Source organism: Dioscorea cayenensis, chromosome 20 (genome assembly GCF_009730915.1).
Source record: "Dioscorea cayenensis subsp. rotundata cultivar TDr96_F1 chromosome 20, TDr96_F1_v2_PseudoChromosome.rev07_lg8_w22 25.fasta, whole genome shotgun sequence".
NCBI classification, from domain to species: domain Eukaryota; kingdom Viridiplantae; phylum Streptophyta; class Magnoliopsida; order Dioscoreales; family Dioscoreaceae; genus Dioscorea; species Dioscorea cayenensis.
The window spans coordinates 1,535,976-1,549,932 of NC_052490.1; the positions used below are offsets into that span (position 1 = coordinate 1,535,976).

General features: G+C 43.3%; 2 non-coding genes across 2 annotated transcripts; one reads left to right on the forward strand and one right to left on the reverse strand.

Annotated features, from left to right (window-relative positions):
• Nucleotides 1–2,952: 2,952 nt before the first annotated feature.
• On the forward strand, nucleotides 2,953–3,059 carry LOC120252370. Its single transcript, XR_005533905.1, has one exon. It is a non-coding gene; the product is annotated as a small nucleolar RNA R71 (small nucleolar RNA).
• A 2,943-nt stretch (nucleotides 3,060–6,002) lies between these two features.
• On the reverse strand, nucleotides 6,003–6,109 carry LOC120252305. The gene has a single exon (XR_005533846.1). It is a non-coding gene; the product is annotated as a small nucleolar RNA R71 (small nucleolar RNA).
• Nucleotides 6,110–13,957: the final 7,848 nt, after the last annotated feature.

Below are 13,957 nucleotides of genomic sequence, written 5' to 3' on the forward strand. Positions count from 1 at the left end.
ACTCGTGTCATCTCGGGATTGAGAATTTGAGCTCTGAATAGAAAACACATGCCCGGGTGGAAATTCCAGACCACTTTGTATCTTCTCGGGATGACTTAGAAAAATTACGGACTCAAGCCTGAAAAATTTTTGCACATATTACACCACTCAGAGCACCCGCCTACATTATGAAGAACTAACCGAGGAGAATCATGCACAACATGCTCAAAGCGACCAAGAACTTCACTAATCACAATTAAGCACAAAAATGCCAATGATCCATGAGAAAATCACAACAAATCATGTAAAAGATTAAGACACCAACACTCAAGCCCTTATAAATGCAAGCTCTAAATTAAAACCAAGAAAACTAGTAAAGTCTTGTGTTGTCTCCAAGAAGTGCTTGTTTAACATCACTAAACTTGACGCACTCTTCTTAACTCACGGGCTTAGATGAATGTTTCACCCATAACCCGGAAGCATGATGGAAACATAATCTTTTCAAGGTAGAGGAGGGAGTTTGTCGAGCATGCTACCACATGAGAGTAAATCACCTTTACTTTGTTCTTGCATATCTCCATTAGCCTTGGTGATTTCTTTGTGACGTCCCCTTGCTCACTTTATCTTCTCGGATCTTCTTCATAATCCCGGATAGGTTGCACCTTCTCTCTAGACCAGCATCACATCTTCTTCATTCTCCACTTCTTAGTCTAGAAATTACTTTGCACGGGTCCGGACATATCATTTTCCTACACATATTCATCTATTAGTTCATGGGTAGTGTCAAGAAAGTAAAAGAGTATCATCAAAGTCTAAAGAATATCTTATAGCTCTGGTGAGGCGACATGATGCTTTTCATCGATCAAGTAAAATCGCAGTCAATCGTCGATAAGAGCCTTGAAGTACTAATAAGAATGGCCTCCCAAGTATCAATGGGACATTGACATCCTCATCAATGATGTCTCGGATGTCTCACTCTGCTCGGTCCACCAATTAAAGTGTTATCCGAGTGGGCCTAGGCTCCCAAAACCTAGCTTTTGAAAGAACGGTAAGGCATGACGTTGATGCTAGGCAAATCCGCAATGCCTCTCTTCACCCCAAATTACCTATGTTGCAAGGAATAATGAAGCTTCCGAGCTTTTCATCTTGTTTGGCATATAGCAACACCGCCGAACATCAAGGTTGATGAGGAGTTGTCGAGCATGTTACCACATGAGAGTAAATCACCCTTACTTTGTTCTTGCATATCTCCATTAGCCTTGGTGCATTTCTTGTGACGTCTCCTTGCTCACTTTATCTTCTGGATCTTCTTCATAATCCCTTGGGTAGGTTGCACCTTATCTTCTAGACCAGGCATCACAACTTCTTCATTCTCCACTTCTTAGTCTAGAAATTACTTGCACTGGTCCGGACACATCATTTCCTACACATATTCATCTATTAGTTCATGGGCAGTGTCAAGAAAGTAAAGAGTATCATAAAAGTCTAAAGAATATCTTATAGCTTCGGCGAGGTGATATGCAAGCTTGTCATCCCGAACTCATAAAGTCAACTCGTAAAGAGCCTTGGAAGTACACAAGAACGGCCTTCCAAGTATCAATGGGACATTGACATCCTCATCAATGATGTCCCTCAGATGGCTCACTGTTCGGTCCACCAATTAAAGTGTTATCTGAGTGGGCCTAGGCTTTCCCAAGACTAGCTTTTGAAAGAACGGGTAAGGCATGACGTTGATGAGGCTAGGCCTAAATTTGCCAATGCCTTCTCTTCACCCAAATTAACTATGTTGCAAGGAATAATGAAGCTTCTGGGGTTTTTCTTCTTGTTTGGCATATTTTTTTACAACACCGTCGAACATGAAGCATCTAACATCATAGATGCACTCTCCTCCAACTTTCTCTTGTTGGTCAAGAGGTCCTTGGGAAACTTTGCGTAGCGAGGCATTTGAGAAAATACCTCCACAAATTGGATTTTGGTATGGAACTGCTTGAATAGACCCAAGAACTTGTATTACTCATCATTTTGGCCATTCTTCAGTCTCGAAGGATAAGGGATCCTAAGCTTATAGGGTAGGGGTGCCACCCCCTTCTCTTTTGCTACTTCCTTAACCTCCACCACCTCGGGTGCTTCAACATTATTCTTTTCGCTCGGACTCCTACCCTCAACTTCACAACCACTTATTAAAGTGATCCCCTTAACATGCTTTCTTGGATTGGTCTCCGTGTTTCTAGGCAAGCTTCCTTGAGGTATCTCCGATAACGACTTCACAATTTGCCCCACTTGATTCTCTAGATTGTGCAATGAAGCGGTGTGGTTGAGAAGTGTAGCATTGACCTACTGAAAATTTATATCCAACGATTGGATGAAATTGGTTAAAGCTTTCTCTAGATCGATCATCCAGGTTTCCAGACCTGAAATTCCATTCTCCATGTTTGAGGCTTGTTCTTGTTGCTAGAAACTTGGTAGTGTTGTTTCTAGAAACCTGGTGGTGCCATAGTCTTTTGTTGCTCTTGATTGTTCCAAGAAAGATTTGGGTGGCTCCTCCAACCCGGATTGTAGGTGTTGCTAAATGGATTGCCTTGGCTTCTCATTGCATTACCTATAAAATACACTTGTTCTACTGAGGATGTACCACCAATAGAAATTGGGCAATCGGGCGAAGCATGTCCTCCCCCATACCCAATGCAACTGGTCAAGCCCGCCACTCTAAGAGAATTTAGAGTATCTAACTTCTTGCTCAGTCACTCAACTTGGGCGGCCAATGAAGTAACTGCATCGATCTTATGAAGTCTGGCTACCTTTTTTCTATCTCTTGTGTTCCACTGATAACTGTTCATGGCTATTTCTTCAATGAGATGTCAGGATTCTTCAGTGCTCTTGCTTCCTAAAGTACCTACTACTGCAGCATCAAGCAACTGTCTTTTGCTTGGGTTCAACCCATTATAGAAAGTCTGAATGATCGTCCACTCGGGGAACTCATGTTGAGGACATTTCCATAGGAGCTCATTGAACAAATCCCATGTCTCAAAAAGAGACTCTGATTCTTTTTACACAAAAGTCAATATTTTATTCCTAAGCTTCACGGATTCTCCGGGAGGGAAATATCGGCCAAGAAAACCATTTACCATTTCCTCCCAAGTAGTGATCGATGCTCTAGTTAATGAATGTATCCATTGCTTTGCTCTTCCTTTCAAGGAAAATGGGAAGGCTCTCAACTTGATAGTATCATCCACGACACTATTAATCTTGAGCATGTCGCACACTTCCAAGAAGTTCTTAATGTGATTGTTTGGATCCTCATCGGCCAAAACCATTAAAGCTGCACGATCGCTGTAACATCCGGATGAAGCCTAGCTTGAGATTAAAAATTCGAGCCATGATCGGTGGCCACACAATACTAGACTGTAGTGCCTAAAACTACGGGTCGGGAATAATCGAGAGTGTCCTTTACAGCTCATTACGTTACGCCATACTATCTGACCCGCACCTTCTAACTCAGACTTTTATTTGATCTGTTATTCCACAGGGTTCTTTTTCCCCTTCTATGAAGGGTTCGTTTAAGTTCAGGATCCCCTTCAACCAACGTCAAAGGATTCCCTCAGGTCATAACCTAGAGCTGTAAGCAAAGAAAGAAAAACAAATCAGAATTATGGAAGAATAAGAAAGTGTGAAATATAATAGGTGATGATTGGTGATAAGTGCTTGTGCGATACGAATGCGAAGCGTTCAGTCCTTATGTTGAACGTTACTTTTCTCAGGTTTTGACACTAATATGTGTGTTTTTATGTTACTTTTATGCAGGTAGGGTTATGAGGCCGAGTATGAAGGAAATAGGCCAATGTGGATCACAATGCACCGATTTTGGAGGAAATCTTGCTAAGGTTCAAACACGAAGACATAGGTCGATCTGAGATGCTAGAGTGTGTGCCAACCTACTCGTATTCGAGTTGGCACATCCATTTGGAGGGGTACAAAGGCAGTCACACTCGAGCATTCCGACTTATGCACATAGAACAAGAGTTTCACCAACGTGTACACTATTGAAGAAACAAGTGATCCACGATGTGAACATGTGCCCGTTTACGTTACCCCGATGAAAGTATGGAATTGGGAAGCTATTCAATTCAAATACTGTAGTAGAGAACTGTAGCAACATTGTAGTATGTACTGTAGCAGCACTGTTCGCAGCCGACCGAGAAACCAGAGAAACCGAGAGTCCACACCGGCGTGTGGAAATTACCCACGCCCATGTGGAAATTCCTCACGGGCACGTGGAGCATCCACGCCCGTGTAGTCGCCCGATTCCAACCCTATTTAAAGCCGATTCAGCCCCGATTTTGGTATTCTTTTCTCCATCTTTTCCCCAACTTGCGAGAGGGCTTCGGCTAGGGTTTCAAGGGATATTGGCTAGGTTTTTGGAGAGGTTCTATGGCTCCGACATCGCGCGTCATTTGGAATAAGGTTATTGGGAGAGCTTTCGTCGGCACCGATGCAACGAGGTGTATCCTAGGCCGGACAAAGGATCCCTTGCGATGAGTAGAGGACTCTCCACAAGACCATCGACACGACCATTGAGGGGGTTTCTCTATGGATTCATTGCTTTTACATTCTATTTCTTTGATTGTATTAGCTCCATGGAGAGCTAAACCCCTAGTGGGTACTCGGCTATTGTGAACCCTAGGATGTATTTGTTTCTTTGAACCTCTTTATTATGCTTTCAATAAATTGATGTTTATTGTGAGTTCCAACCTTGAATGCTTGATTGTATGAATATTTCCCCTAGAGTGACACTAGGGTTGAGAGTTCTTGTTGGTAACCTTGTGAGTGAGTGACACACCACGAGCGTTAGACAAAGCTAGGTTGGAGAGGGTTGAGAGGGTGAGTCGAGAGGTACGGGAGCGTCCCCTTTCCCCTCCGGCGTGATAGATTCTACCTCCTTTCCTCGAGTTCTTTGCGGCCATAATAGAGTGAATGGTCTAAGGGATGAACTTCCGCTGGGGCTTAGTTGCGCATGAAACGGAGTGAAGCGTTGAGGTGATCTTAGTATCTACGGCTCAATTGTGGTTAGGGACCTTCCACCTGGACCAAAGGGTTAGGTCTATTATAAGGAAGAGATTTATCACTTGGAATCCCTAGAGCTCATTGCAACTCTATGCGAGTGCGAGGTATTGAGATTGTTCGATTTCTCCTCCGGGACATGTATATAGTTAGGCATAGTTGACCTTAGATTTGGGACTATGTAATTAAGGATTTCCATGACTCACCATTGCATTGATTAGAAAGCATAATAGAGGGTTCTTACACTTGACAAACCCGTGCACTTGCGGGATATACGGAAGAGGACCTTGTCAAGTTTTTGGCGCCGCTGCTGGGAGCTAGGCGTTTAGAGATACTTTGCACTTTGTTTTCTTAGCTATTTCACCACACATTCTATTTCACATCTTCATATTCTATCATCGTTATGATTTTCTTTTTCTTTCTTTTTGGTGCAGCTCCAGGTTATGACCCGAGGGAATCCATAAATATTGATTGAAGGAGATCCTGTGCTTGAACGTACACTTAGAAGAAAAGGGAAAGAACCTGTGGAAGAACAGCATAATTCAGCTGATTTAGAAGGAGAGGAGTCTGAAAACATGGCAGGACAGAATGAGCAACAGCGAACACTATCCGACTATGCCAGACCTTCAGTGTTGGGGACGCAATCGAGTATTGTGCATCCTCCGATTACAACTCAGAACTTCGAGCTAAAGCCGGCATTCATCCATATGCTGCAACAGTCCGCACAATTTAACGGTTTGGCTGATGAGGATCCAAATAGTCATATAGAGAGCTTTCTCGAGGTGTGCGACATGCTGAAGATAAATGGGGTTATGGATGATGCCATCAAATTGAGAGCCTTCCCATTTTCCTTGAAAAGGAAAGTGAAGCAGTGGCTACACTCATTACCTAGAGCATCAATCACTACATGAGAGGAGATGGTAGAAGCTTTTCTAGCCCGTTATTTCCCTCCTGGAAAATCAGCAAAGCTTAGGAATGAGATCTCATCCTTTGTTCAGTTGGAATTGGAGTCTCTATTCGAGACATGGGAATGGTTCAAGAAGCTCCTGAGAAAGTATCCGCAACACGGATTCCTGGAGTGGATGATTGTTCAAACCTTCTACAATGGTTTGAACCCGAGTACAAGACAACTCTTTGATGCGGCAGCAGGATGTACCTTAGGTAGCAAAACCCCCGATGAGGCCCGTCAATTAATTGAGCAAATGGGGTTAAATAGTTATCAATGGAATGCTAGAGAGAAGGAAAAGGTGGCCGGTATCCATGAAATTGACGCGGTAACCTCATTGGCGGCGCAAGTAGAGAGTCTGAGTAAGAAGCTAGATCTCATAGCTTCGAATAGAGTTGCGGTGGTGACCAATTGCACCGGTTGTGGTGGAGGACATGCTCCCTCTGATTGCCCGATCTCTTTTGGTGATGTTTCTTCAGTGGAAAATGTTGACTTTGTAGGTAATGGCATGAGACCTCAAGGGAACCCATATAGCAATACTTACAATTCAGGTTGGAAGAATCATCCCAACTTTTCATGGAGTAATCAAGGACTACAAAAGGCCATGGGGCCACCGGGTTTCCAACAACAACAAGCCCCTCAAGTGGAAAATAGAATTTCAGGTTTGGAAACCCGAATGACCGATTTAGAGAAGCACTTGGCTAGATTTGTTCAATCTGCAAATTCACGGTTTGAATTAGTAGAGGCTACACTTCACAACCGCACCGCCTCTTTACACAACTTTAAAAATCAGGTGGGGAAAATTGCGAAGTCTCTCTCCGAAAGGCCACATGGAAGTTTACCAAGCAATACGGAAACCAACCCTAGAGAACATGTGAAGGTGATCACTTTGAGAAGTGGTCGTGAGGTTGAAGTGAAGCTTCCGAGTGAGAAGCCGAAAGAACACGCACCCAAGGTTGTAGAGGTTGAGAAGGGAGCAAAGAAAGAGAAAGAGGTGGCATCCCCACCTTTCAAGCCAAGAATCCCTTATCCCTCTAGATTGAAAAATGACCAAGGGGATGAATAGTATAAGAAGTTCCTGAGTTTATTAAAGCAACTCCACATCAACATTCCTTTTGTAGAGGCGTTAGCTCAAATGCCTAAGTATGCGAAGTTACTGAAAGACTTGTTAACCAACAAGAGCAAGTTGGAGGAGAATGCTTCAGTGGTGTTAGATGCTTCATGCTCGGCAGTGCTGCAAAAGAACATGCCGAACAAGAAGAAAGACCCTGGAAGCTTCATCATTCCGTGTAACATCGGCAACATAGGTGAAGAAATGGCCCTGGCTGATTCAGGGGAAAGTATCAACGTCATGCCATATACTTTTTTTCCAAAAGCTAGGCTTGGGAGAGCCTAGGCCTACTCTGATGACTTCACAATTGGCGGACCGAATGGTGCGACATCCAAGAGGCATCATTGAAGACGTGCTTGTCAAGGTGAACAAGTACATTTTTCCGGTTGACTTCGTAGTGCTAGATGTCGATGAGGATGCACTTCAGTTGCAAAGAGTATTAGCTAACTTCGTTGAAGCATCCGATGTCTGCGTCCAAAATATGGAGACCACACTTAGATGTCATGAAGCCTCCTTTAAAAACCTTGAGCATCAATTAGGAGGGATACTTGACACACTCTCCAAGGAACAACAAGCATTTGAGCAAGCAATTCAAGTTCCTTGTAGAGATGATGTGGTAGTGAACGACAATGAAGAAGCTGGGCAATTTGAGTACATTGGTGTAGAAAATGAAAAGGGAGAAGCTGAATACCATTTTGAAATTTTGGACAGTGTGAATGAAGATTGTGCTTGTGAGCGAGAAAATTTTCAAGGGGATTTGCTAGTGTCGTGTTCCTTTCAAGCTGAAAATACACAAGAAGAAGTAAATCCTAACGGAATGGAACAAGCACTACTCTTTGGGATTGATCAATTCATAAATTGCAAGAAAGAGATTTTGGGTTTGGGAGAAGATGTGGGTAGGAGATTGAAACCATCCAATGATCCACCTATGCAAAGCTTGGACAATTCCCAACCCAAATTGTTTTCTTGGAGGACAAAGGTAAGATGGTTGGACTCTCCAACAAACATTCCACCTCGGCAAGCAAATTTTTGGTTTAAGGGAAGTAGCTATGCAATGTCTAGTCGGGAGGAACATACTCTTTTGAAGCCTCCATAAGGTAAAGAAGAGGTACGTCAAGCTTAGTGACGTAAAACAAGCGCTTCTTGGGAGGCAACCCAAGAAATTATTGTTTTCCTAGTTTTTAGTTTAGTGTTTGCATGAATAAGAGCTTGAGTGTTGGTGTTTTGATTCTAATAGGCCATTGCTATGCTTTTCTTGTGGATCGTTGGTGTTATCTTGTGCTTTCATGTGTTTTGGTAAAGTTTTGGTCATTTGAGCTATTTCACATGTTTTTCACTGGTAAAACTTACATATTAGGGCAGGCTCTGAGTGTGTAAACATGTTAAAAAATTTTCTGTAGAGCCTGCAGAATTTTCTAAGGCATCCGAGAAAACACACATGCATGTGGAATTTTGCACTGCCCGTGGATTTGCACTACGAGCTCATCCAGAGAAGGCACAGTGGCGTGCGGCTGCCCCTGTGAATGACCATGCACTGCCACACGCCCTGTGTAATTTCACTGCAGCGTGTGAATTCCTCGCGAGTTAGGGCGGTTTATCCCGAGAACACTGCAGGCGTGGACCGATAAACGCCTAAATGTATGTATTTTATATGTATTAATCTTGTATCTTTTGTGAATATGTTAACGAATTGATACCCGTTTTATGTCTAAATTGGTTATTTCGATTGTTGCGGGTCTTAAATGAGTCAAACAATGCTCAAAAAAATGCAAATCGGATGAATTCGACATCAAAAACGGCATTTTTGGGGTCCCGGCACTGTAGCGGCACTGTAGCGGCACTGTAGCAGGTCATTGTTCTTGCTGCGAGCATTTGGCTGGGAGTTTCACGGGCTCCATGCGCCCGCATGGATGCCCGTGAGGTTTGCTGGGAATTCTCAAGTCTCGGTTACTGTAGCACCGGCAGGGTTTTTGGGCATTTGGCTGTGAGCTTCACGGGCTCCATGCGCCCGCATGGAGCCCGCATGGACTGATGGGGTATATAAGAAGCTGATTTCTTCTAGGGCAGAGGAGAGGAGTTTTTTTGGAGGGTTCTTCAAGCCGATTTTTCACCAATCTTTGAGAGGCAAGATTACATGTTTTTGGAGAAGGGAAATCTAAAGGGAGAAGCTCGGATTTGGCTAGATCTTCATCGATCTCTCCTTTGGGGAGTTTGTAGAGCGACGAGGGAAGCCGCCCCCATTGCGGCGTCCGTGGAAAGCCTTTCCACCTAGCTTGGCTTGTCTTCCTTCTTCCATTGTTTGAGGGAGTTTTTTATTATGCCTTTTTGTAGTTGTTTGCATGGATTTGTTGCTTGGATTTGTTTGTATGGACGAGTAGACCCCCAAGGTCACCGGATGCTCGGTGAACCTTAGGGGTGAACTTTGTATTTGGATGATTTAAGTTTGTTTATTGCAATTGTTGTGTTTTTGAGATTCATTCTTGGTGCATTTGATGTGTTGCTTACATGAGAACTCGTAAACCAAGCTGTTAGGGTTGTACTTGGTAGCGTGACCATCGCCCTTGTACTAGACACAACAAGTTTGGAAGGGATTCATGTGCGAATACGCCGTGACCATCGGGTATTCTGCACCCCTCCACCATTAGGGCTAGACCGAGTTGTGTTCGGCTCTAATTAGGGATTTCCCCACTTGTTAATGCAATCGTATGAGGATTTGATCGGAAGAAATTCGTGTCAATACTTATACCGGATTAGGGGTCAATGGCGTGACCATCGGGTTGACCTAATCTAGGAAATCTCTAGGTCCAAACCTTCAATTGCATGACATTCTTAGCATCCACTGCACTTTAGTAGCCCGCTAGGGAATCCGCATCCGTGACCGTTCCTTTCCCCGATTTTTATACCCCTCTCCGTATTTTTAGTCTCCACTTGTAGTTATCTTAGTTAAATTAATAGATTAGGGAAACCTTTTCGAATCAGTCGGCTGAGACAATAGCGAAGAGGAAGTAAGGGTAGATCCTTGGGCCCAGGGAATACGACCCTCTCGTGCTCGCACGAGAGTTATTACTTGACGACTCCGTGCACTTGCGGATTGCACTCATCATGGACTCGCCCCTGTGGGTGACCTTGTGAACCACACACGGGCGTGGGTAATTTTCGCACGCTCGTGCGAATCTCTGCAAAGGATCTCTCCATCCTGAGATGACACAGGGACGTGCGTTTGCCCCTGTGAGTTGGGCCTGTGAATATCCACGCCGGTGTGGAATTTTCGCACAGGCGTGGGTCTTAGAGTATTTTCTCAGTTGCATGGAGAGTCCACAGGGGCGTGCGTTTGCCCCTATGGGTCGGGCACACGGGCGTAGGTAATTTCCGCACGCCCGTGTAGATTTACAGATATGCTAGAACCGCAGGTTTTCTTTAAAATCTTTTCGGGTTTCTTCATCTTTTCACCCTCATACGTTTTGAGAACACATCCTTGCTCTCTCTTGACCTCTCACCGTCGTTTTAGAGTGTTGTTAATTGAGTTTTCCGGCCGTTTTCTAGTCTTTCATTCTCATTTTGTCGGTAAGCTTCTCTTTCTCTTTTCTTTACCAATCTTCATTTATTTTGTAGCACTAGCGTCATCTTCACCAGCAACGGAAACAGATGTACTAGCTATTGACACCGACACTTGAGGCGTCTTTACCTTCTTTGTTCTTATTTTTCTCATTTTATTTTCTGCATTTTATTTTGGATTGGTATAATCCGAAAGGATTTTCCTTCTGAGTTTATTTTCATTTTGTGGTCTCGAGTTGTATTCATTGCTATATCTTTTGTATACTCGAGTTGTTTTTATTTTATTGAGCTTCAGTGACCCCCCCTCGTGTATGCGTGCAGATGGTCTTGTCTTCTTGGGAATTGAGACTTTGTCATGGGCACGGCCAAGGTGCTTCGGCACTTGCCCGTGTGAGCTTCACAACCCGTCGGAACACTACTCCCATGGAATTAGCTTCATCAAACGCAACACTAGGGAGTCGGGGAGTATTGTTTTGGTTGCTTCTCCCACATTTGCTTTTTGAAGGATGTATATTTTTGAGTGAGCTTGCATGTGTACATTGGGGACAATGTACAACTTAAGTGTGGGGGAGAGTTTCATAGTGCACACATCTTTTCTATTGTTCTTGATTGTTATATGCTCACATAGCCAATGGCGGTTCACCTTAGTTGCAAGCATTGTATTCTGGAGTTTAGGAGAATTTCTAACATTAAATGTTTTCATGCTCTAGTTCTTGCTTGAATTTCTAGGAATTTTTACCCGATTTATACTTGTTACACTACTCACTTTTTAAACTCCATTGGAAACTCAAGTTTAATGTTAAAGGGACTAGTTATAGTTGTTTCTTGTGAAAATTCTGAAAAAAAAATGGAAAATACAAAGAAAAAGAAACAAAATAGTTTTATTGTACTTGTTGGGTGGAAAGAGCTACCACCTATGAAGTATGAAGCTACTCTCATAAGTCGGATACTAGCTATGCCATAATGATAGATAGAGCTATCTCATAGGATGAGTGAAAGCTACCGCCCCAGTAGAAAGAGCTACCACCTCGAAAGTGTGAAAGCCACCTTAGCGGCCGCTTTGGAAAGGGCTACCTTAGAGGATGTGTCAAGCTACTACCATCTTTGAAATTGTTGTCACTTTTGTAGATAAATAAATCCCTTGTACTTAGAATTTTGAGGAGTATACCTTGGGTTGTTTTGAGTGAGTTCACACACATACACGATTTCGGGTTTGTTGTCCTTTGTTATTCAAGTTTTTAGCTAGAGCTTTGATTTTTTGTTTTTAATGTTGAAATTTCCCCTACATGTAGAATGCTCTCTTTGTATACTTTGGTGAACCTAAGGCCAAGCACTTTCAATATTTTCTTCATTGATGCATAGAATGTTTAATTTTTGCTTGAGGACAAGCAAAAGCTTAAGTGTGGGGGAGTTTGATAAGTGCTTGTGTGATATGAATGCGAAGCATTCTTTCCTTATGATGAGCATTACTTTTCTCGGGTTTTTACACTAATATGTGTGTTTTTATGTTACTTTTATGCAGGTAGGGTTGTGAGGCCGAGTATGAAGGAAATAGGCCAATATGGATCACAATGCACCGATTTTTGAGGAAATCTTGCTAAGGTTCAAACGCGAATACATAGGTCGATGTGAGATGCTAGAGTGTGTGCCAACCTCCACGTATTCGAGTTGGCACATCCATTTGGAGGGGCACAAAGGCAATCACACTCGAGCATTCTGACTTATACACATAGAACAAGAGTTTCACCAACGTGTACACCATTGAAGAAGCAAGTGATCCACGACGTGAACGTTTGCCCATTTGCGTTACCCTAATTAAAGTAGCAATACTGTAGCAGCACTGTTCATAGCTGACCGAGAAACCAGAGAAACAGAGAATCCACATGGGCGTGTGGAAATTATCCATGCCCGTGTGGAAATTCCGCACGGCGCGTGGAGCAGCCACGCCCGTGGAGTCGCCTGATTCCAGCCCTATTTAAAGCCGATTCAGCCCCGATTTTGGTATTCTTTTCTCCATCTTTTCCCCAACTTGAGAGAGGGCTTCGGCTAGGGTTTTGAGGGGTATTGCCTTGGGTTTCGGAGAGGTTCTATGGCTCCAACATCGTGCATCATTTGGAAGAGGTTATTGGGAGAGCTTTGGTCGGCACCGATCCGGCGAGGTGTATCCTAGGTCGGACAAAGGATCCTTTGCGATGAGTAGAGGACTCTCCATAAGACCATCGACACGACTATCGAGGGGGTTTCTTTATGGATTCATTTCTTTTACATTCTATTTCTTTGATTGTACTTAGCTCCATGGAGAGCTAAACCCCTAGTGGGTACTTGGGTATTTGTGAACCCTAGGATGTATTTGTTTCATTGAATCTCTTTATTATGCTTTCAATAAATTAAAGATTATTGTGAGTTCCAACCTTGAATGCTTGATTGTATGAACATTTCCCCTAGAGTGACACTAGGGTTGAGAGTTCTTGTTGTTAACCTTGTGAGTGAGTGACACACCACGAGCGTTAGACAAAACTAGATTGGAGAGGGTCTAGAGGGTGAGTCGAGAGGTACAGGAGCGTCCCCTTTCTCCTCCGACATGATAGATTCTACCTCTGTTCCTAGAGTTCTTCGCGGCGATAATAGAGTGAATGGTCTAAGGGATGAACTTCCGCTGTGGCTTAGTTGCGCGTGCAACAGAGTGAAGCGTTGAGGTGATCTAAGTATCTAGGGCTCAATTGTGGTTAGGGACCTTCCACCTGGACCAAAGGGTTAGGTCTATTATAAGGAAGAGATTTATCACTTGGAATCTGTAGAGCTCATTGTAACTCTATGCAAGTGCGAGGTGTTGAGATTGTTCGATTTCTCCTCCGGGATATGTATAGAGTTAGGCATAGTTAACCTTAGATTTGGGACTATGTAATTAAAGATTTCCACGACTCACCATTGCATTGATTAGGAAGCATAATAGAGGGTTCTTGCACTTGAAACAATTATCCTAGGTTGAGCATTATCCGGGTACCCCATTTTTATCGATTGCCTTACCCCCTTCTTTACTTTTGCTCTCTTTCTTGTTGCTTTTAATGTTGAGAATTGAATTATTGTCACACTCCTTATCATTGATGTTTCATATAGCTAAGAATCAAATTAAGTGTTTTTACTCCCTACTCCCTGTTGATTCGACCCCGCTCACCCGGGATTATTACTTCGACAAACCCGTGCACTTGCGGGATATACGCAAGGGGACCTTGTCAATTGGCTAAAATAGCAAAGTGCAAAGTGTTTCCAAAATACCTATTTCCGACAGCGAGCACAAAAACATGACA